General features: G+C 41.5%; 1 protein-coding gene and 1 pseudogene across 12 annotated transcripts in view; one reads left to right on the top strand and one right to left on the bottom strand.

The window, feature by feature from the left end:
* Cobll1 (cordon-bleu WH2 repeat protein-like 1) overlaps positions 1–20,742 on the top strand; it is a 163,476-nt gene that overhangs the window by 6,004 nt on the left and 136,730 nt on the right. Inside the window, exon 1 of one of the 12 annotated variants that reach the window (XM_039106337.2) lies at positions 2,138–5,869. The exons of the other annotated variants lie outside the window; for them this stretch is intronic. The gene's annotated coding sequence lies outside the window, so the exon portion shown is untranslated. Of the gene's footprint in view, positions 1–2,137; positions 5,870–20,742 lie in introns of those variants that run through there. 12 annotated transcript variants of the gene reach the window in all.
* Positions 2,808–12,985, bottom strand: Rps11-ps10 (ribosomal protein S11, pseudogene 10; annotated as a pseudogene).

The following is a 20,742-nucleotide window of genomic DNA, read 5'->3' as shown; positions in this document are numbered from 1 at the left end:
GCCAACATTCATCTGGATCTTCCCACACCACCCTCTTGCAAATGATGTTTTTATGTGTTCTAGGATACCAGGCTAGATTAAAGTTTGCATGTTTAACACACACACACACACACACACACACACACACACACACACACACACACGATTTTAAAGTAAACTTGCAAAAAGCAATCTATTTGAACTGGGCTCTGGCACTTATTCCATTGGATTAACCTAATACAGAAGATAATCCTAGTAACTGAGCCTTGTAACCAAGTAATGATTTAGCTGTAAACTAACTAGTTATGCCTTAACTAGCTCCATGGCCAGTAGAATTGTTTTCTGTAAGTGGTATGCAGCCATCTTGGTGGTGAGTGTTTTTAGAAACTGCTCTGATTGTAGGAGCTGTGCAGGTCTTAAATCTCTGCTCAAATTAACAATGGTATTTTGAATTCATCTAAATAATTTTCCTTCTGAATATTAATAGATATCACATAATATATATCCACATATAGGTATGTTAACTGACATCTATTATCTGTATTTATTATATAGATTTTCACATAGATGAAAGTTAGCTGGTTTAATTTGTATTGTGACATAGGAAAATTGCTTACTAGTTTCCATGGTTGGAAATGCTAGGCCAGTGTGTCTTCGAAGAGAAGAGCCCTGTTGAGACACAGATTGAAGAACTAAAAGGTTTTAGAGGTGAGGGTAGTAATCAAACTGATTTTACTTTCTACCGTGGATATCCACTGTTACTGGTTAAGAGTTTCTTGTGGTCAGTGATGGCCCCAAAATATTACATAAAACATTCCAGAAAGGAACAGTTTGTGAATGTCCTCACATCTCTATCTTAGTATATTTTGCCATCTGGATTTAGGCCATCTTATCCAACCCAAGAGATAACTTTGTTTAGTATATGGTACAGTGCCTAGCCATACTTTGTCTCCTAGGCCACAGTCACTTGGTAGCCTTCAACCAACTCAAAGCACAGTAGTGTTTTAGGGTCAAGAAAGCATTATTTGTTGGGTATCTCATGCTTGTAATCCCAGGACTTCGGAAGTTGGGGTAGAATAATTGTCCCGAGTTTCAGCCATCTTGGGATATAGAGTGAGATCTGGTCTCAAATAATAATGATAAAACCAGAAAAAAAACTTCCTCATTTTAATAGTGGTCTCATCATTCCAAGATTTGCGATTCTGAAAATTCAGATATGCCAAAAAAAATTAAGTACACCATGATTTTAAAAAGGCACATTCACCTCATGTAACCTTTGTTACGGTAACATTCTATTTTCTAGTTATGGTTTCTAGCATCTCTTTGTTCCTAATTTATAAATAAAACTATCTGAGGTAGGTGTGTGTATAGGGAAACATGGTATGGATAAGGTTCAGAACCAGCTATAGTTTCAGGCAACCATGGGAGACTTGGAACATGATCACCACAAAGAAGAGTATGCTTTTTCTCCTAGAGTGAAGTTACCCAAGCTTTGTGTCTTAGTCCTCTGTAGTGTGGCATTAATCACTGAGAAAAAGCAACATGCGTGTGTGCGTGCGTGCTGATCTCAGCTTGAGACTTTATCTTTGAAATCATGTGCTTATGCTGGCAATCTTTACTCACCCAGATAAGCTTCTCCTTTGCCTTTTCAAAATGTAAATGTCAAAGTTTTAGTTGACCTTGCTTTGAAGGATCATACTGTCTTGATTCCGAAACAAACCTGGAATAGACGGGATGTCAGCAAACTCACTTTATACTTTTGTAGCTTGGGAGCAATGGAGTTAACTGGAGGAAAATTGAGGAAGGACTTCCCAACTGCTTCTGTCTCTATTTGGATTCATTATTGGTCCTAAAGATTGACTATTGAATATTTAGCATATGTTTCAGTGTGAGAATCACTCAGGTAACTTTAAAACTAGTGGCCGTGCTTTCTCACACATTGATCTGTTCTGGTTTGATTGGCTTGGTCTGGGCCCAGGGCATTGCTAGGATTACTGTGCCACCAGGTTTGAGAGTGACTGATTAGCATCAGCAGCTGAAGTTGGGGCAGAGGCACTGATCATTTTTAAGGAACTAAGCTTGATTTTGAGTTTGTAAAGATTATATTCACAATTTGTATAGTATCTTTTTTTAATTCTTAAAATAAATTGCTTTTCCTTTTCCTTTTTTTTTTTTTTTTGAGAACGTATATTCACTCCATCTTATACTCGCTGGATTGGCATGGCCATGATCACACAACTGTTGTGAATGCAGGGATTGTGGAAGCAAGACCCTATTTCCAAACCTGTGTGTTTTATGGACAGACTTAGCATCATCACACATTGAGTTTACAACTGTGTCATGTAATTACATTTGGTGCTATGGTTTATAGGAAATGGGTGAAAGTGGTTTTTATTTCAAGTTGTCTGGAAAGTTGACTGTCCCCTCTCTTTTCGAAACAGTGTCTATATGATATGGTTTTAAAAATGCTACACACTCCAGTGATTATGAAAGTGTGTAACACTGAAAAGGAGATTGGATACTTGGGCTGCATGTTGAATCTCATAGTAAATTATTTGTGGTAAACTGTTTCCAAACTCACAGTTAAAACTTGTATTCTTACTTTAGGGCGATCATCTGTTGTATGAGAAGGTGTTTAATTTTGTCAGGATGTGTCTGTGAAGTGTACTTCCAGCAAAATTCCAAGAGTAAGAGAGCTTACCAAGTGAGAGACATGAAATTGTTCAGTAGGACAATGCTTATTTTCTCCTTCAAAGTCTTAATTTCCTCTGAGTGAGGTAGAGAGAAACAGAAATTTGCTCCTAACCATAAGTGATTTGCTGAAGAAATTAATCTGTACCCTGTAGGGGAAAAAAGGGAATGTGATATTAGGTGCAATTAGTGTTTTGCTGCCAACTTAATGTCTGGTTTATGCTTTTAACTTGAGATACTATACCCTTCCTCATGAGTTTGCAGACTGTGGCCTGACAGATGTGACCTGCAGGTCAAGATGGGACCCTGCCAGTGCTTTTCTCTCATTTTAAAAATTGTAGTAAGCAATGCACACAATGTACAATTTACCATCTTAAAACATTTAGAAGTGTACATGTAGTTGTGTTAAGCGTATTCACATTGCACCCCCTTTTCCATATCCACTGTTCTGTTGAAACGGAAAGTTTGTTTCCATTAAATGGGTCTGCTTCCTCTCTTGAGGCTCCTGGCAGTTTATTCTTTTTTGGTCATGATTCTGACCACACTGAACACTTCTCCTATGTGGGGTCTTTTTTGATCGGCTTAGTTCACGTGGCTTATTGGCTTCCGTGGTTACATGTTTTAGCTTGTATGAACAGTTCATCCCTTTGGGTTGGTTAAATGTATGTTCGTATGTAAAGATCCAGTCATCCATCTCTGGATGCTTGGTTTCCTAGATTTTAGTTATTGTGAAGAGTGATGTTATACATCTGAGTGTACAGATAGTGCTTAGAGATCCAGCGCTTGGCCCTTAGATCTGTGGTGAGATGTGGAATGGGTATCTTCGCCCTTCCTTTCTCTCTCCCTCCCTCCTTCCTTCCCTCTCTCCCTTTCTCCTTCCCTCTTTCCCTTCATCCTTCCTTCCTTCTCTCCCTCTCTCCTTTCCTCCCTCCCTCCCTCTCTCCCTTCCTTCTTTCCTTCCTTCCAGATAGGGTCTGATTATGTACTTCAGACTGGCCTTGAACTCAAGATCTGCTTCAGGGTCCTGATACTGGGAACATAGGTATGTGCTATCATGGCTTTACTTCTTAAATGTATTTTAAGTGTTTGGAGACAGGGCTTTGCTCTGTAGCTGTGGCTTCTTGAAACTCAGTATGCAGTCATATCTGCCTCTGGCATACGGGATTCCAAATGTGAGCTTCGATGCCTAGCTCTTATTAATTTTTTTGAGGAATTCCTATAGTGTTTTCTTTAAGAGTTGTATCATCTTACATTCCTATTAAAGTAGATAAAGCTCGTAATTTCTTCACTGTCTCAACAACTATAATTTTCTGATTACCCCTTAGGCCAATAGTAGGCATCCTAGTGGTATGACAGAATCTCTCACCCTGGGCTTGGCTTCTGTTTTCCTTCTGGTTAATGACTTCATGTAGCTTGTCAGTTACCTTCTTTGGGCTACTTGTTTACTCTCTTGGGAGAATGATCTGTTTAAGTACGTTCAATGATTTTGAAAACAGATTTCTATGCTTTGTTTCTTGAGCATAGGTGTTCCCTGGATATTAATTTCTTGTTCTCTGCCTGTGAGAGCTGAATTACCTGGCACTGGGCACCATGTTCACAGTGAAGTTGAATAGACAAGATTGTACCCTTGTAGCCTGCAAAGCTAAAAACATACACACCTCAGATACTTTATATGGAAAAGTTGACTGACACCCAACCTAACTTAGGAGGTGGAAACATGATGTATTAATCTTTTAAATTAGAACATTTATTTTTCTTTTTAATATTGAACATAAATGTCATTGGGGTCTAAATGACTTATGCATTCAGAAAATAAAATAACATCATATATTAGAGGGTTTTCATAATAGTAAATTGTTTTTTTCATTTTTTTAAATGAAGACTAGGCATGTTCCTTGGCAAATGTATTTGAATTTTTACATTTAGAAGATATAGGATTTCTGTTATCTTATATTGGTTGGACTTCTAGACTCTTGTACGAGAGAAACCGTTGCAAACAATGAGGGATGTGGTTAGAGTTTTTAGAAATAAATGTCCAGGAAAAAAATGGTTCCGAGGCAGATGGAGTTCCTATCTATTTTTTTTTTCCTGCAAGTTGGAAAATTACTTTATTTGTTCTAGGGCATTGGCCAGAGTCCCCTTGGGACTTCTGAAACTGCTTCTTAGTGTCTGGAGCCTTAGTGAACTTGAGCACATTGAATCGAACAGTCTTGCTCAGGGAGGGGCCTGCACTGTCCCTGAAACAGGGAGACGGATACACAGACATGTTCTTGTACACAGACATGTGTTCTCAAAGCGGTTGTACTTTCGGATGTAATGGAGATTGTACTCACAGATGACAATGGTTCACTGCAGCTCCATCTTGTCACAACCCTAGACGGGATCTGACTTCAAATAAAGACAGTATCAGTTAAGGGGCTTTTCTTGTCTATATAGGTGGCCTTGATGGCCTCCTTGGGTGTCTCGAAGCCTAGATTGATGATTTTGTAGTACAGGGGGAGTTTTTCCTTGCCAGATTCTCCCAGCAAAACATGATTCTTGTTTTGAAAGATCGTAGGCTGCTTTTGGTAAGTAGGCTCCGTCTGAATGCCCACCTTCCTGTTCGCCTTCCTCCTGGCAGCCTGAGAAAAGGAAGAGGTAGCACTATCTAATTTTTAAAAATTTTAATTTACATTCATGTATGTATGTGTGTGTGCATATATGTGTGCACAGAGTCTGAGGTTCTCCCCTGACACTGTGTGTGTTCCCTGAATCGAAGTCACAGTGCTGGCCTTGGTAGCAGCCATCTTTCCCGCAACGCCATCTCATCAGCCTAGTCAAACCAACTTTACATTTTCCATCATTTTCTTTATGGTTATTAAAGATATTTCTTAGCCTTGGGCCTTTTAGTTATCATGCTAATGTTAGTATGATAGCTATGAGACTTTTTTTTTTCACCATTTTGCTTTGCTGAATTTTTTTCCCCCATCTGTTATAATAAAAACAAACTAAAAGTATGGGAGAATGAAGTTTCCCATGACTATTTATAAAGGGCCAAGGGGCTCCGGATCTGCATACAAGCTCCCTATCTTAGGAATGCCTGTCTTGGAAAACGCTTTTTAAGGACTGGCTGGTCCTTAGGAAATGTGAGGAGTGAGCTGTGGTTGCTGGCTTTTCATAGACTGAATCTGCAGTGCTGTCCATGAATTTGAAGTTTTAGGTATGGATTTCAAACATCTGGAAACCATGGAAATGAATTTTGATTTCTTCTGGGGGAAATGATTCAAGTATTTTACAGGCAAGATTTTGAAATATTATTGATTTTGAACTTGAGTTATAATATCTGGGCTTCATCATACGGTTCTGTATAACAATTTTGATTGTGTGTGTGTGTGTGTGTGTGTGTGTGTGTGAGAGAGAGAGAGAGAGAGAGAGAGAGAGAGAGAGAGAGTAGGTTGATTTTGAATAGAATCAAATGCTCGAAATTACTGTAATCTATTATTATAGTAATGACACCATCATAGACAACCTGTATTCTCAGTCTGATCAATTCGAAACCTTAATACTGGGCTTCTTTTTGCTGTTGCTCTGAGAACATTTTGACAAAATCAACTTAAGGGAAAAAGGGTTTAGTAGGGCTCACCATTCCTGGGTACGGCCATCGTGTTCGAAAGTCAAGACAAGGAGGGCTTACGTTTACAGCGAGAAAGCAGTGAGGGATGGGTGTATGCTCAGCTCTCCTTGTCCTTTGTCTACAGCGCAGGATGTCAGCCTGTGGGATGGCACTTTGGTTAATCAGGAGTATCCTTCAGGCACACCCAGAGGTTCCTCATCCAGGTGATTCTGTAGCTTATCAAGCAGTCAATTGAGATTAATCATCATAAATACCGCCAAGCAATCGACTGCCTTTTGGCATATTTGCTAAAATCACAGCATTTCCGTTCATGACCTAATACCATAGTATCTGTAAATAGGCAGTCTATTTCTAAGGAAGTAGTTAAGATACTGAACCCTAGGTGAGGAATTTATGGCCGGCCCTGGAAGATTTCCGTCTGTCTACTCTGTCTTCAGGGTATTATTTATGCAAAAACAGAAGTCTGGAAGCACTAGATGAGCCCAGGGGGATCAGTGGTAGCCAGCCAGCATTTTAACAGCTGTCGCAGTGGTGTGTCAGCCCATTCAAACATTCTAGAATAACAGGAAATTGAGCTACTAATGGGAAAATGACTGAGACCCCTCCATTCTGGACTCCCTGGGATGTGCTACGCCTTCTGGACCAATCAAATCAAGAGTCGTCAGGATAGTTATGGGAACCACTGAGTTGACTTTCTCACTTGTGGAAAAGGATGACGGGTTAGGACAAACTGGAGTGTCAGAGAAGCAACCTGCCCTCCACCCGCCTTCCACCTGGTTCTTTAACATTCTATTGCCACTTGCTGTATAAACTTACAGGCAACGATAGAAAACCCCTCCTCATAGGAAAGAGGTTGCTATCTAAGAGGACCGTATCTGTGTTTCCTGTCCTTTGGCCCACCCTGTTCCTCTGCTGTCTGTTACTCCATGGATTGCTGTACCATTTCTGGACAAGGTATCCTACCAGGCTAGGGAGTGGCTTCTTCCTAACTCTTGTTGCTATGTAAGATATGCCCTTCTCCATCCCTAGAGAGCGGTTAGATACTCTTGGTTTTTTGCCGTGCTTCAAGAGAGTCAAGCTCAAAGTGGCAGAGAAGAGTGTGTGTGGGTGAGAAGAGGTGAGTTGAAAGTGTGCGTTGTGTGATCATATGCTGCAGTCTATCTCTGTGTAAATGTTTACGTGTGGTGAACAAATGTTAACGCACCCATGCATGCGGGTACATGGACACTGGGTTAATGTGGAGACCAGACGTTGGCTGTCAGTATAGTCTTCTATTGTGCTCCTTAGTTTTGGACCATGCAGCCTTAGGGATCTGCCTGTCTCCAGTTCCAGCACTAGGTGACAGGTGTCCATCCCGCCCACCATGCCCAGCTTGGTCTGTGACCCTGGAGATCTGATCACAGCTCTTTCCGTGTATGCGGCAAGCACTTCACTCATTTTTCTGCTTGTTCTTTCTTTTGTTGTGGTTCATTTTTTATTGTGATAGTCCATTCCCTATGAGCTGTTTTGCCATCTAAGAAAGTCTGAGCTGTGGCATCACTTCAAGAAAAATATTTAACACAAGGAAAAGAGGGAAATATACTAATTTTCCTCTGGACATTCTACTTGGAGCAGATTGTTTTTTTTGGGGGGGGGTGTCTCCAATGTATTTCTATCTCTGGTCCAGTCTTCTTTACCATATTTTCTTTTAGAAATGGCAGTGTGCTTGGGAAGGTGCAATTTTCAAAAAGAACTCTCCCCTCCCAAGAGTGATGTTATGTGTTCATAGAACTGTATAAGGCCTTGATTCATACAGCATGCTAAGAAAATTCAGACCTGGGATTTGTAAAGAACACATTTCCTGCCCTCATTTGGGTCCATAGCTGTAAGACACATAGTTTTGAATTTATTTGGAGAAGTTCTTTTTTTTTTCAAAGGACTTATGATTTTATTACATATTTGAAATGCAACATATTGGGATTTACATTTTTAGGTGCTGAGCAGGCTCTGCAAGCTTGAATTGATCGCAATAATGCTGTTATTGGGAACAATTGAACATCATAATAAGTCTTGATAGCTCAAATCCATTCTTTTTTTTTTTCTTTCTTTTTTTGTGTCCTGCCCAGTAAGCACATTAAACGTTAAAACTGGTGGCCTGCTATGGCTGACTGCAGTCTGAGCAGTAAGGAGGGTCAAGCAGGAGGGCTTCTCTAAGGTCAAAGGAAGCCAGGGCTACATACACAGTTTGGGGTTTACCTGTTATACAGAGTGAGCTCTTGTCTCCAAAATTAGAGAATGAGAAGAAAGACAGACTGGTTGCCAGCAGTGGGGCGTCTGATCGTTAGGTTTGGACACTCATCGCTTTTTTATAATTACTTTGAAAACTTAAGTGGCCTAGACACCGTGGTTCTGGAATTTTCATGGATGCTTGCAATGGCTTGGACACCAAGGTGATGTCAGTCAGTGGTAGTAATGGTTTGGGCACTTAGAACAACAACCAATGCCACAGGGACCAAACGGTGAACGTTTTATAACTTCTGGTGTATTAGTCTGCAGCATGTCCTTCGGGAGATTTGCCATCAAGAAGCGGTTTGTAGATGCTCTGGCTGCTGTACTCTAATCGTTGAAGGCCTCTGGGATGTTCTCTGCATTGAAGCAGAAGGTCAGACATTCCGTTGATTGTCGAGTTACTCATCCTGCAGCAGGATTTGGGTGGTGGGTGAGGACTTGTCCCACGTTAGTTGCCACATAGTTGCTGAGCCATGGTGGCTCTAGGACATTTTCTGGGAGTGATGCATGGCCATGCAGGCTCTCCCAGACCCTCTCAGGGACACGTAAGGAGGACAAAGGTAGTGTTGCTCAGAGGCCTTTAACTCAGTTTTAGAGACAAAACAGTTTAACCCCGTCAAGGAAAGGCTGTTGGTGGTGACATATGCATTTAAAGCCACAGAACTTAAAGATAAAAAATCATGTTTATTTTCAAAATAAAACGGCAACGCTTTTGTAATTTGGGTTAACAACTCTATTCATATGCAGTATGACTTTTTAAAATTGTATATCAGTTGTGTATATTAGTTTCTTTTCTCTAGCCCTTTGTGATCACCTAATATTTTTACACTACCCTAGAAAACAATTTCAGGGAGATTGGAAGGGAGAGTTGTCTTCTATTCTGCTTAGGATGGCTGAGTAATGCCTTGTTTGCTAAATGCAACTGTCAAGACGATCACATTTATACTTGGGATGAAGATAAAAGATAAAAGGACAAACAGCTCAGAACGTGTTATATTTAGGGGGTTGATAAATGAAAGATAACGGTTTCTGATGGTGGAGAAACACGTTCTTCTGACACTGACAGAGCTCTTCTGAGGGTTTGGATCTATGGCACTGTTGTGAAACTCGCCAGTGATCTCAGATTATTTAGAATGTTTTATGTGCAAGATTATGTACGACCTCTTCAAGAGCAACATCTGTAACTTCGGGGAGACAGCATGGCTCCCATAGGCTCATGTTTGGGGCCACCTGGTCCCCAGCCTGTAGCACAGTTTTGGAAGGATATTTTGGGACTAGGCTAGCTGAGGTGTGGCTCACAGAGGCTGTAGCCTTTGCTGGTGTAGCCTGTTGCTGTTTCAGGTTCTAGCTCTGTTTCATGGTCTAAAAAGTTGGGGCCTTAGCCAAGGTCCGGCTCTCTAGAAACCCATGGCTTGTCTACCACCAGGGACAATTTGTAAATTGTCTCCCCCTCCCTCGCAAGTTGGTTCTGTCAGTCTTTTGTCACCATGACAACCAAAGTAATATGGGAGTGAGAGGCTCTGATCCTTAGTCTGGTTGACAATTGTGTCAATGAAGGTAAGTCCTTAGTACGTATGGTTTGTATCATTTATCTAGTTGTTTTTCCAGTCAGTATATTTAAATGGCATGAAATGACACAATAATGAGAGAGCTCTCTCTAGCTCCCAGCACACGGGAGGCTGTGGCAGGAGGGAGGATTAATTACAGTGAGTTCAGGCAAGACCAGCTTGAGCAATAGCGTGAAACTCTGTTTCAAAAAAACAAAAAACAAAAAACAAAAAAACAAAACATTGAAACAAGCAAAACCAACACAAAATACACTAGCAACAACAAAATAAACATTTCCGGTCCTGTCCTCTCCAACCCCTGCTTGGAATCATACCTAGGGCCTCACGGCTGGTTTTGCCCAGCTCCAGTTTTACTATTAGTTTGGTATCCTGGTAGGATACTGTAGTTTGAGTTTTTTTCTCTGATGCACATGACAAGCATAATAAATACTGTGCAACACGAAAGTTAATAGAGTGCTTGCCCACCGATGGAGTTGTCTCTTAAGATTTTTAATTTTTTTAGGTGTCTGCATATGCATGTTTTGTGGTTTTGAGCACGTGTGAGTCCAGGTCCTTAGGGAATTCTGGGTCTCCTGGAGCTAGAGTTGCAGGTAGTTGGTGAGGCATCCGATGGGAGTTGCTAGGAACCAAGTTTGGGTCCCCTGTAAGGGCAGTGGGTGCTCTTAGTCACTAAGCCATCCCTTTGGCCACAGTACAGTCTCCAACAGAAATAATATTTTATAGTGAATCAGGTGTAAAGTTTCAGTCAATTCTATAATGTGAAGATTTTGTTTCATGGTCACGTAGCCTGTTTTCAGGTGCTTCAGAGCCTTACGCCTTGCACGTGAAGCCGTGTCATAAGCAAATGTATGTTGGTATTTTGTTTTCTTTTTTATTTAGTAATTCTCACTTTAAACTTAGACTTTAGCAACCATCCCTGTGTTGACAAAGGGCCTTGTGTTGTTGCTGTTGCTGTTCTTTACCCATTGGAAGCCTTTAGGTTTGCTTTATGTAACACATTCTACCTTTCGCTACTAAGTGTACACAGTGTATCTTTACATCTCCCGTGAAATAGGAAGAAGCTGAGGCCATGTTCCTAGCTGCTACCTTTATGTAAATACCAGGTTTTAATTTATTTTCTACAAATACTTAGACCAACAACACTTAGCTCTTTGATAGGAATCAATTTGTGGGAACTTAAGCCTTAGGTCAGTATTGGGAATGGACGCAGAGAATTTGCTAATCTAGTAAAGGAGACGCTTCGCTGTGGTCCGACGAGAGTGTCAGAGTACTGGCTGCTCACTCTTGTAAGCACTGACAGTAGGCTGTTGCCCAGATGCTGTCAAACGGGATTATAAAGTCACTGGTCTAAATAAATACCTTATCACGCTTGAGATTCAGCCCAGCTTTGCTTGTGCTGCGAAACATGCTCGTTATTCTGAAATTATACTGAACATAATCTTTAACAGCACGAGTGAAAGGTGTTAGTGCTGTGGTCATGGGTCAGAAGTAACCAGATGGTGAGACGATGGTGCTGTTATTTACTGGTTTGACTTTCCTGTTTGAATAGGGACAGGGAAGAGCCTTTGATTTGTAAGTCAGATTGGGGCTTTGGAAGGGAAATGATTGTTGAGTCCCCACAAGTAGGCAAGTAGCACTTAATCATTCTGACTTGTGTCAAGACCGGAAAATCTGAATTGTCAGAGGCCTTGGCATTTGGGGAAGGATCTCTGCTTGAAGAGGAATTGGCCTGTTGACATAAACAACAATAGATTGAAACATAAGATAGAATTATGAATGGGTTGTTTGTTCTAGTTCCAGAAAGAAGAGACTGAGAATTCAGAAGTATTATGGGTGGGGGAGGGGGCAAGAAATTAAATTGTGTCAGGCATAGTAGTTCAAGCCTGTAATTCCAATTCAAGTCTTGTAATCCAGAATTTTGAAGGCCTAGGCAGGGGGATCTGAAGGTCCAGCCACTCTGGACTGTTTAATGAGACTCTGTCTTAAATAACAAAACCTGTAAAAACTTCCATTTCTTAGACTGCCCAAAAAAAATCACCTATAGAACACATCTGTTTCTCTGATGGTTTCGAGTGTTTTCTTTTTTCTTCTCTCACTAGATTTAAGTGCTGCTGAGTTTTTTAGTTTTTTTTTTCCTTTACCAAAATGGATATAAAACTGCAAACTTTTATAGAAAAGTTTTTTTTCTTTATCTAGGAATATTTTGGCAATCTGTTGGCATTTTATAGTCGCCTAAAATAAGATGGACTCCTAAGTCAGTGTTTATCTTTAGAATCAACAACAAAACAATAAAACCTTGAAGGGATATTGGGGAGGTGGGGAAGGGGTTGAGAGGCAGGGGGTTGAAGATGGCTGTGAGGGAGGTGAGAGCCATCTGAATGCATTATATACATGTATGGAATCATCAGTGAATGAATTTAATTAAAAGACAACAAAAAGCCCTTTGTGAAATGACAGCATATGGGCAGGTGATCCGGCCGTCCCCGAGCATGGAGCATTAATGGTGAGTCACATTCTTTTCATTCAGAGCTTCAGCCTACTTACAATCCTCCGACGGAATGAGCCAGCATGCTTGGCTCTCTGGCATTTAGCAGCATTCGTTTTGGTTTCAAAGAAAACTGGTCCATCCAGAAATCAGCTGGCCTTTGGCAGGCTGCTGTTGTAGGGTAAGCTTGGACGGAAGAACAGGCACTGAGTCTCTCTGCACTGCTTGTTGGCTTGGGCACTGGGGGACCCCTCCATGGTGTTAGAAAAGTCTAGTACCACAGAATCAAATGTGGGAATAAGACTGGCAGGTACCAAGCATGGCACGGCCAATAAATTTCAAATAGCCGTCCTCAATTTTTCGAAAGCAACCCATTGTCATGTTGCTACCTTTACTGCAAGGATGGACATTTAGCTCTCCCAGGAAGTAGAGGATGGTATTTGGTGAAGCTTCCTCAGTATCCGTTCCAGGTAGGTGCCTCTTTTTTATTTTCACAATAAGAATCATAACCCCCCTCCCCCCATATATTAGATTAGGAATGTGCTAGCAAGGTGATTGCCACACTGTACTTCTTATCATGCCCTCAGGCCTTTCTGGGAACCCACTTCCTCCTGCATCTAGTGGAAACAACTGAAAGTGCCTTTCTTTGATTTTGGTGAGACAGGCTGTGACTACACATTTTCTGTGGTAACACTAAACCCAGCTGCAGCCAGCTGTATTCAAGGTAAACAAGAGCTTGCCATGGTTGTGACCACAGGTCCAACACTGAAGAGAACAGTCCGTTTACAAACTGATCTCCCACCTAGCCTAAACACTGCAAATGCTGTAAAATTGTGTATCTGTCTAGAATCTGACTTTAGTTACTGATAAGCACAAAGAGTCCCAGGGATTCCTTAATTTTGCTCTCTGAGATGAGTGCGGTACACTGCTCAGTGTTTTGAGGGGAGCATGCACAGTGCTTGCCTTGGATCATTAAAGCTGCGACTCTTTCTCCACCCCAGATCAAAAACCTTAATTGTGCCAGGCGTGGTGGTGCACACCTGGCCTCCTAGCTCCTGAGTGGCTTCAGGACAGTGCAAGCTTGAGGCAAGTCTGGACAGTTTACTGAGACGCTGTCTGACAGGGGAAAGTGCTGGCTGACAGATTGCTGGACTCTAATAAACACAAGGCCCTGGGTTCAAGGACTGGGTTGGAGAGCCTTCATTGGGGCAGATATGATAAAATGGGTCTCCTGGTTTTCTTTCTGTTGGCTATGATAATTACTCTGACCCAAAGCACCTTAGGGAGGAAGGGTTTCTTGGGCTTATACTTCCAGGTCATAGTTCATTGTTGAGGAAGTCAGGGCAGGAACTCTAGCTGAACAGAAGTAGGTAGAGGAATGAATGCTTGCTCGATCATTTCCAGGCCTACACTCGGCTAGCTTTTCTATATGTTCTGGGCCCACTGGTCTACAGATGGTGCTGTCATGGTAGACTGAACCTTCCGACATCAACAAATCTGACAGAGGCAAATTCTGGGACATTTCCTCTTCCCAGGTGACTGTGGGTTGTACAAACTCCATAGAGAAGGTAATGGCAGTGCATTCGTATATTCACTTGGATTTTAAAGGTATTTTTGTTTGTTTTAACAAAACCATATGCCAGAAATTGAACCCAGGACCTTGTACAGGCTAGGTAACAATTGCCTACCCCTGAGTTGTATATAGTTCTAGACATTTTTAAGTTGTTTGAGACAAACTTCCATATACCATTTTTCGGCAGGTCTGAGAAGAAAGTTTTCTTCAAAACTTCTTGACACCGTACCAGCTTTTTCATCGTAGATATTATTGGTGTGTTCTGATTATACCCAGACATAAACTCGGCATTTAAGAATGTTCAAAGAGACGGGGTGCTTCTACTAAGTTGGCTTTAATCAGTGTGTTTCGCAAGGTAATTTGCCAAATGGCAGAGACTTTGACAGCTGCAGAGGTCAAACAAATATTCGTAAAAAAAATTTTTTTTTAAATAAATGAGTATTTGTGAAGTCAGACTTCCACTTTTAAAAGGTGCAAGGTTGTGGTAACTTCTGTGGTGATATTGGGCATTAGAGACACACACTTTTAATCCCAACACTTGGAAGACAGAGGCAGATAGATCTCTGGGAGTTCTGTACAGTGAGTTTTGGGCCAACTAGGGCTACCTCGTGAGAACCTATCCCAACCCCAAAACCAAACCAAACCACCAAAACCCACCACCACCACCAACAACAACAACAAAACAAAAAGGACAATGGATTTTGATTTGCCTGCAACTAATCACAGGAGTGATGCCAGCTCCTGTTGGCATTTTACTGCTGTGCTCAGTGGCAACATTCAGCTGACAGCCACTACTTGTTCCAGAGAAGAGTCTGTATCTTGAACCGTTACTATGCAGAGTCACATGACCAGAGAGTGGCAGGTCTGAAAGCCAAACCTCAATGTTGTTGGAGACTGTCTTTATCTTACCAATCGCTGTATGTTCTGCCTTGGAGAACTATCATTTCGACAAGGACAGAGTGTAGCAGAAGTAACCTTAAATGGGGCAAAACTTTTTTTTTAATTTTATTTTTCTTAAATCACTTTTCATTGTAAAAGAACATGCTTATTAATACAGAATATCGAAAGAACTAGTGACTTTAAAAAATACTTTTGCCTCCTGGACATAATAATGCAAATAATGGGCACTTGAAACGTTTCCCCGATGCATTATGAACTTAGAAATTGTCATGTTTTATGCAACATGGCTCCAATGGTCAAATACTCTGTTGAAAGTTGAGTTAAGCAGTTTTCGTTCATTGGACCCTGGGGATACGGCCCTGTGCATTAAGCAGGACCTTGATGGAAATGCAGTCAGCAGCATTTTGCAAATTCATTTATCAGAGTGATGGTTCAAACCTTAAAGTCCACAGTGTTTCCAGAGTAGTGCATATAACATTGTACATAGAATGCATGTTTCAAGACTGTTTTGTGGGCATTCAGGGTTTTTTTTTGTTTGTTTGTTTGTTTGTTTTTGTTTTTTTGTTTTGTTTTTGTTTTTTGTTTTTTTTTTTTGTCTTTTTTGGCTATACCTACTATGTTCATGTTTTCTCTAGGTTTATGCTGTAAGTTGTTAGTAATTTAACATTCTTTTTGAAATGTCTGCCTAGCAAGTTCTCTGAATATCCTTAACATGGTTTGGTGTTAGTTTTGCTTTTCACCTTTTGAGCCTTTGAACTCTTCCCGGTGAAATCATTTCACTGAAAGGTATGTAAGCTTTAGCATCTAGAGAGGACCTTTTTCCAAGTTTGGTGCTAGGAAGGAACCACCCACAGGTTTAATTCCACAGCTAAAAACCAAAATATTTGTGAATTTAAAGAACTCTGTGCATGCCATTGGGGGTGAGATACAAGAAAAAGGACATTCTTTGGAGGAAATAGAGGCAGTTAACTTTTGGATGGAGTTGAACTAAGGTCTGACTGCATGGAATTGCCTCCCAGGTTCAGGATATCATTTCTTCTGTGGTGGCCTGGTTGCTTTAGAGATTTTTGAAAGAGGTTCCCACTGGGTAGTTCAGGCGGGCCTTGAACTTGCCCTTTGAGTAAGGGATGTCAGAGTTGTGCTACTGGCCCTGCTCAGAGGTGTGCCTTGTATAAATACAGCCCAGGTTAGCTCTGGGCTTCTCAGCAGTACAGGGAGGAAGTAAACACCTGACCCTGGGGTACAGGGGCATGAAACAGACCTCTCAGGCTTTTCTAAAGGGCCAAGAAGCTGGGTCTCTGACAGATTAGAAAGGGAGAGGGTTAGTCAGAAAAGATGTGGATTCAGCCTGTTTAGTAGATGACTCATTTGTAAGGATAGGAAACCTTTCTATTCTAATCAACAGTTAACTTTTAAATTAATACTTGCTGAAAACCAGCTGTATCAGATATCAGGTTGGGCATTAGCAGGAAGTACACTGATAATATTACTATAAGACAAAGAAATTATGTTCATAGAACAAGAGCATGTTGGCTGAGAGGAAAAGGTGGTTCTGCCTTAATAATCTTACATCTTTGGCTGCAGATGGCTCACATGGTAGAGTTGCTTACACTCAGGTATGACAACCTGAGCTCTATCTCTGCACCCCAAGGTGGCAGGAAAAAAACCATATTAGAGCGTTGTCCTTGACCTTACCTTGTGATGTGGTGTGCACACACCCGCTCTTACACTTATACTGATTGATTATATATATACATATATAATATGTGTACATATGTATATATAATATATAATATGTATCATATATGTATGTCAATATGTATATGTGTATATCAGTGTGTGTACTCATGCGCGTGCACATACACACACACACACACACACACATCTTTAAACAACCTCTGAGATCATATAATACCTTGTTAATATAAGGAACATCCCAAGTATTCAAAAACGCCAGTCAGTCAAATAGTTTTTAATTTTCCCGTGTTGAATGGTATCGTGTGTGGTTTGTAGTCTCTGGACCTTTTTGAGAAAGGATACAGGAATGTACATTGTGTGAATGTATGTATTCTCTTCCTCACTGGTCAGAGTTTTCCGCAGCTCAATGGACTCTGGGAAAGGCAGTGTGAAAACTGCCTTTCTTGGCCGGAGTTTGTAAAGGCAAGAGTGGAGAAAGCTGTCCTCACCAAGGAGCACAGACTGCAAGGGCTACTAAGGTGCCAAAGGGAAAATTCCTGCAGGGAATATTTCGTAACCCAGGAGGAGTGAGGATCATTGCCATGGCAGCAAAGGGCAGTCGACTCTCCCTGCGGAGCTGGCTGGCTCGGCGGACATGGGCCAGCCAAGCTGCCAGTTGGACAGGCCACATGGAGGTTATTCTTCCTCTGAAGATACTCTGGCCAGGCATCTTCATTGCCTTAAACCAGGGACGGGTGTTTGTGGAGACTCACAGGAAGCAGTTGAAGAAGCTACGTGTAGAGAGAAGAATTAAGGATAGTAATAACTCCTCGAGCACACGTTCATGTAACAAATGTCTATAGCTGAGTGGTTGAAAGTTTTGAGACGCTCCATATCATACGACCTATGCAAGATTGGCTTAACCTGCCCACTTCCAATCCCCCCATTTTGTTTTGAAACAGGGTCTCCCTCACTGGGCAGGCAGTCCCCAAATATGTTAGGCTGGCTGGCCACAGAACCTTAGCTATTATTCTGTCTCCATCAAGAGTCCTTGCCACCATGATGGGCTCTTCACATGGTTTCTGAGGGTCAAAGTAAGGCTCCACTGTTCATAAGGCAGACCCTCCATGAACATGGACAGGGACTAGCTCTCTCTCCAGCCCCAGCTCTCCAGTCTTTTGCTCAGGAAGTCGGTAGTATTTGGCTTGGGAGCATGGTTTCTCAAGTGTAAAGCAGGCTGTTTTGTAACTCATTATTTCGTGGAATGTGATCTCTGTCAGCACATTTTTTCTAGCCTGTAGCAATCATTAGAAAAGGCTCTACCTGCTAAGATATAGAGATAGTAAAAGTACACCGTGTCTATATTAAAAAATTTTACTACCTTTCCTCTAGGAGTGGTAATAAGCAAGTGCACAGTGGATTTTATTGTGAGTTACGGTTTCTCACCAGAGGACTTTGTCTCTGAGCCTGTGACCATCTTGTCGTGCATGGGAAGTTTTTCTTTGGTGATTTTATATCCATCCCATGTGCACAGACTGGACAATACTGGCTGAGGTGTTGAGCAAGTCAACTGTGACTTGAATAGTTAGATATAGGAACTCTCTACCACGGGTATCTAAGAAGAGAACCATTCAGATTGTTGAGGACATGTCTGAAGATGATAAGTGCTCTTACTTGAATGGGTGATGTGTTTCCTCTTCAAATTCCTCCTTAAAAATATGTGTGTGTGTGTGTATGTATGTATGTATGTATGTATGTATGTATGTATGCATGCATGCATGCATGTATGTTTTGTCTACATGTACACCTGCACACTTGAAGAGCAAAACAGATCCCAGGGGCTACAGTCATAGACAGTTGCGTGTGAACTGTCTCGTAGGTGCTGAGAATCGAACTCAGGTCCTCAAGAAGAGTAGCCAGTGCTCTTAACAAGAAAGCCATCTTTCTAGCCTCATCTCTAAAGTCTTGATAAGGGTCCTTGGGTCCTTCTCCTGAAAGCACAGACTGTCTGGAGTACAGAGAATTGGGCGACACCTGAGGATCTGTTGCCATCCGTTAGTTGAGCTCTGAGGTGCTATCACTTGGCCAGTCCTCATGTGCACCTGAATCTATTTAATTAAAAAATTGCTAGGGCCGTTTTTGAAGGAAGACATGTTTTCTAATCACAGAGAGTGATTAGCACCCAACCAGAATACTAGTAGGCTGTGAACGGAGATAGACAGCGACGGTGACCAGCAAGCAGTAGGTCTGGGCAGCCAATGGGGTGGGAGGTGTGTTTCCCTTGTTATCCAGTGGTTTTTGTTTGGATAAACTCGCCAGAAATTTAAACAGCTTGAAAGCACATCACACATCAGTGAACTAGGTAACTTCCAAGATTTGTCAAAACCTCTTAAGTTTCTAGTGAGCATTTGTCTGTTTTCTGAAAATAACTGCATTTTGGTCTGTCCTGAATAGAAAGACTTGGAAATTCATGAAGTTAAGAAAAAAAAAAGTCAAAACTAGTTGTTCCTCATTGATTTTCTTCTGAGATAACCTTTAAAAACCTTCTAGCTTTTGAAATCAAGAATGCACTTTAAATGGAAGTTGTCGAGAAACCTACCATCAACTTGTGGAAGAATGAGCTCCTCCTTCTCCCCCCTCCCCCTCCTCCCCCTCCCCACCCTCCCCCACTTCCCCTCTCTCTCCTCTGCTTTGCATCTCCTGTTTTGGACATGGGCACCTCTCCTGACACCACCAAGCTTTCCTTTTAAGTTCCCATTTTTCAGTTGGAGTTGTCAAGCTAGCACAGCTTCTATGTAAGGGGAAATTACTCTTTATTTCTTGTCTCTTTGATGACTCGTGGTGTTGGGGAGCTCTTTATTTAATAGTGTTTGTTTTGCTCATATGCATTCACACAGTGGGCAGAGATCTCCTCTTCCTTCGCATATTCGTTTTATTTGATTTATTTTTCTCCCCTTCAGCTGGGGATAGCTCTGGATGACTTAGAACTGACCATTTAGACTAGGCTTGTCACAAATTTTAAGAAAGATCTGCCGAAGAAGTGGGGTACTAGGCCCAGGTAGCTGATTGTTATGAAAACTCTTAACACTAAAACCTTTCAACATTGTGTCTTGTTTTTAATATTTTCCAGCCTTAGTGGAGACGTTCAGCTTTGTTCATTGGAGAATTTTAGTGTTTTAGTTTATTACTGTTTTACAGATATATCTGTAAAATATTTTCTGTTACATAGCCACAACAAATAACTACCCAAAACCCGACCAACTACTAGGAAATTAGAAGAATGTTTTTTATTCAGTATATTGTGAAATAGTCTTTATGTCGGAAATTGGAGGTTATTAGAAGGTATAAAAAGGTGAGATTTCCTTGTGACTGGAAGTTAACATTGGTTGGAGGAAGCGGCTGAGAAATGTACTGCTCATCATGGTAAGTCCAGTAATTAAGGCTGCATAGGAAGGCCCGAGGCTTCCTGGGAGAGGGAACTCTTGGGCTGACCTTTTCCTCCTCTTCCTCCACCTCCTCCTATTCTTCTTCCTCCTTTTCCTCTTTTTCTTTTCCTCCTTCTCTTCATCCTTTGAGACAGTAGCTCAGGCTGCCAACTTGTGATCCTGCCTCACATTTCTGAATGCTAGAATTACAGGTACTAGCCACCATGCCCTGCTCTGGAACTGAGGTGTACATCCTGCAGCTGAAGCATGTAGGAAAAATGGTAGGAATTCAGTCTGTGACTAGTTCTGTCCCAGGGCACAGAGGGTCTTTAAAAACGGAGGTGTGAGGAGTGCATTGGAAGTTGCCGAACTAGAGCCGGAAGAGAAAACTTGGCCAGGTCTGAGCACACTAATGCTCTGTGTGAAGGAGATCCCTGAGTGGTTTTGTGTGAGTAAACCAAGCTGGGTGAGGGCAGCTGAGACTCTATGTGGAAGTAGCCTGCTTGCATACATTCTCTGAAGACTACAGTGGGCTGACTTTCCTGCTTGTGGAGCAGTGGGAT

This window comes from Rattus norvegicus, chromosome 3 (assembly GCF_036323735.1).
Source record: "Rattus norvegicus strain BN/NHsdMcwi chromosome 3, GRCr8, whole genome shotgun sequence".
Taxonomy (NCBI): Eukaryota; Metazoa; Chordata; class Mammalia; order Rodentia; family Muridae; genus Rattus; species Rattus norvegicus.
This window is presented reverse-complemented; position numbering and strand designations above follow the sequence as displayed.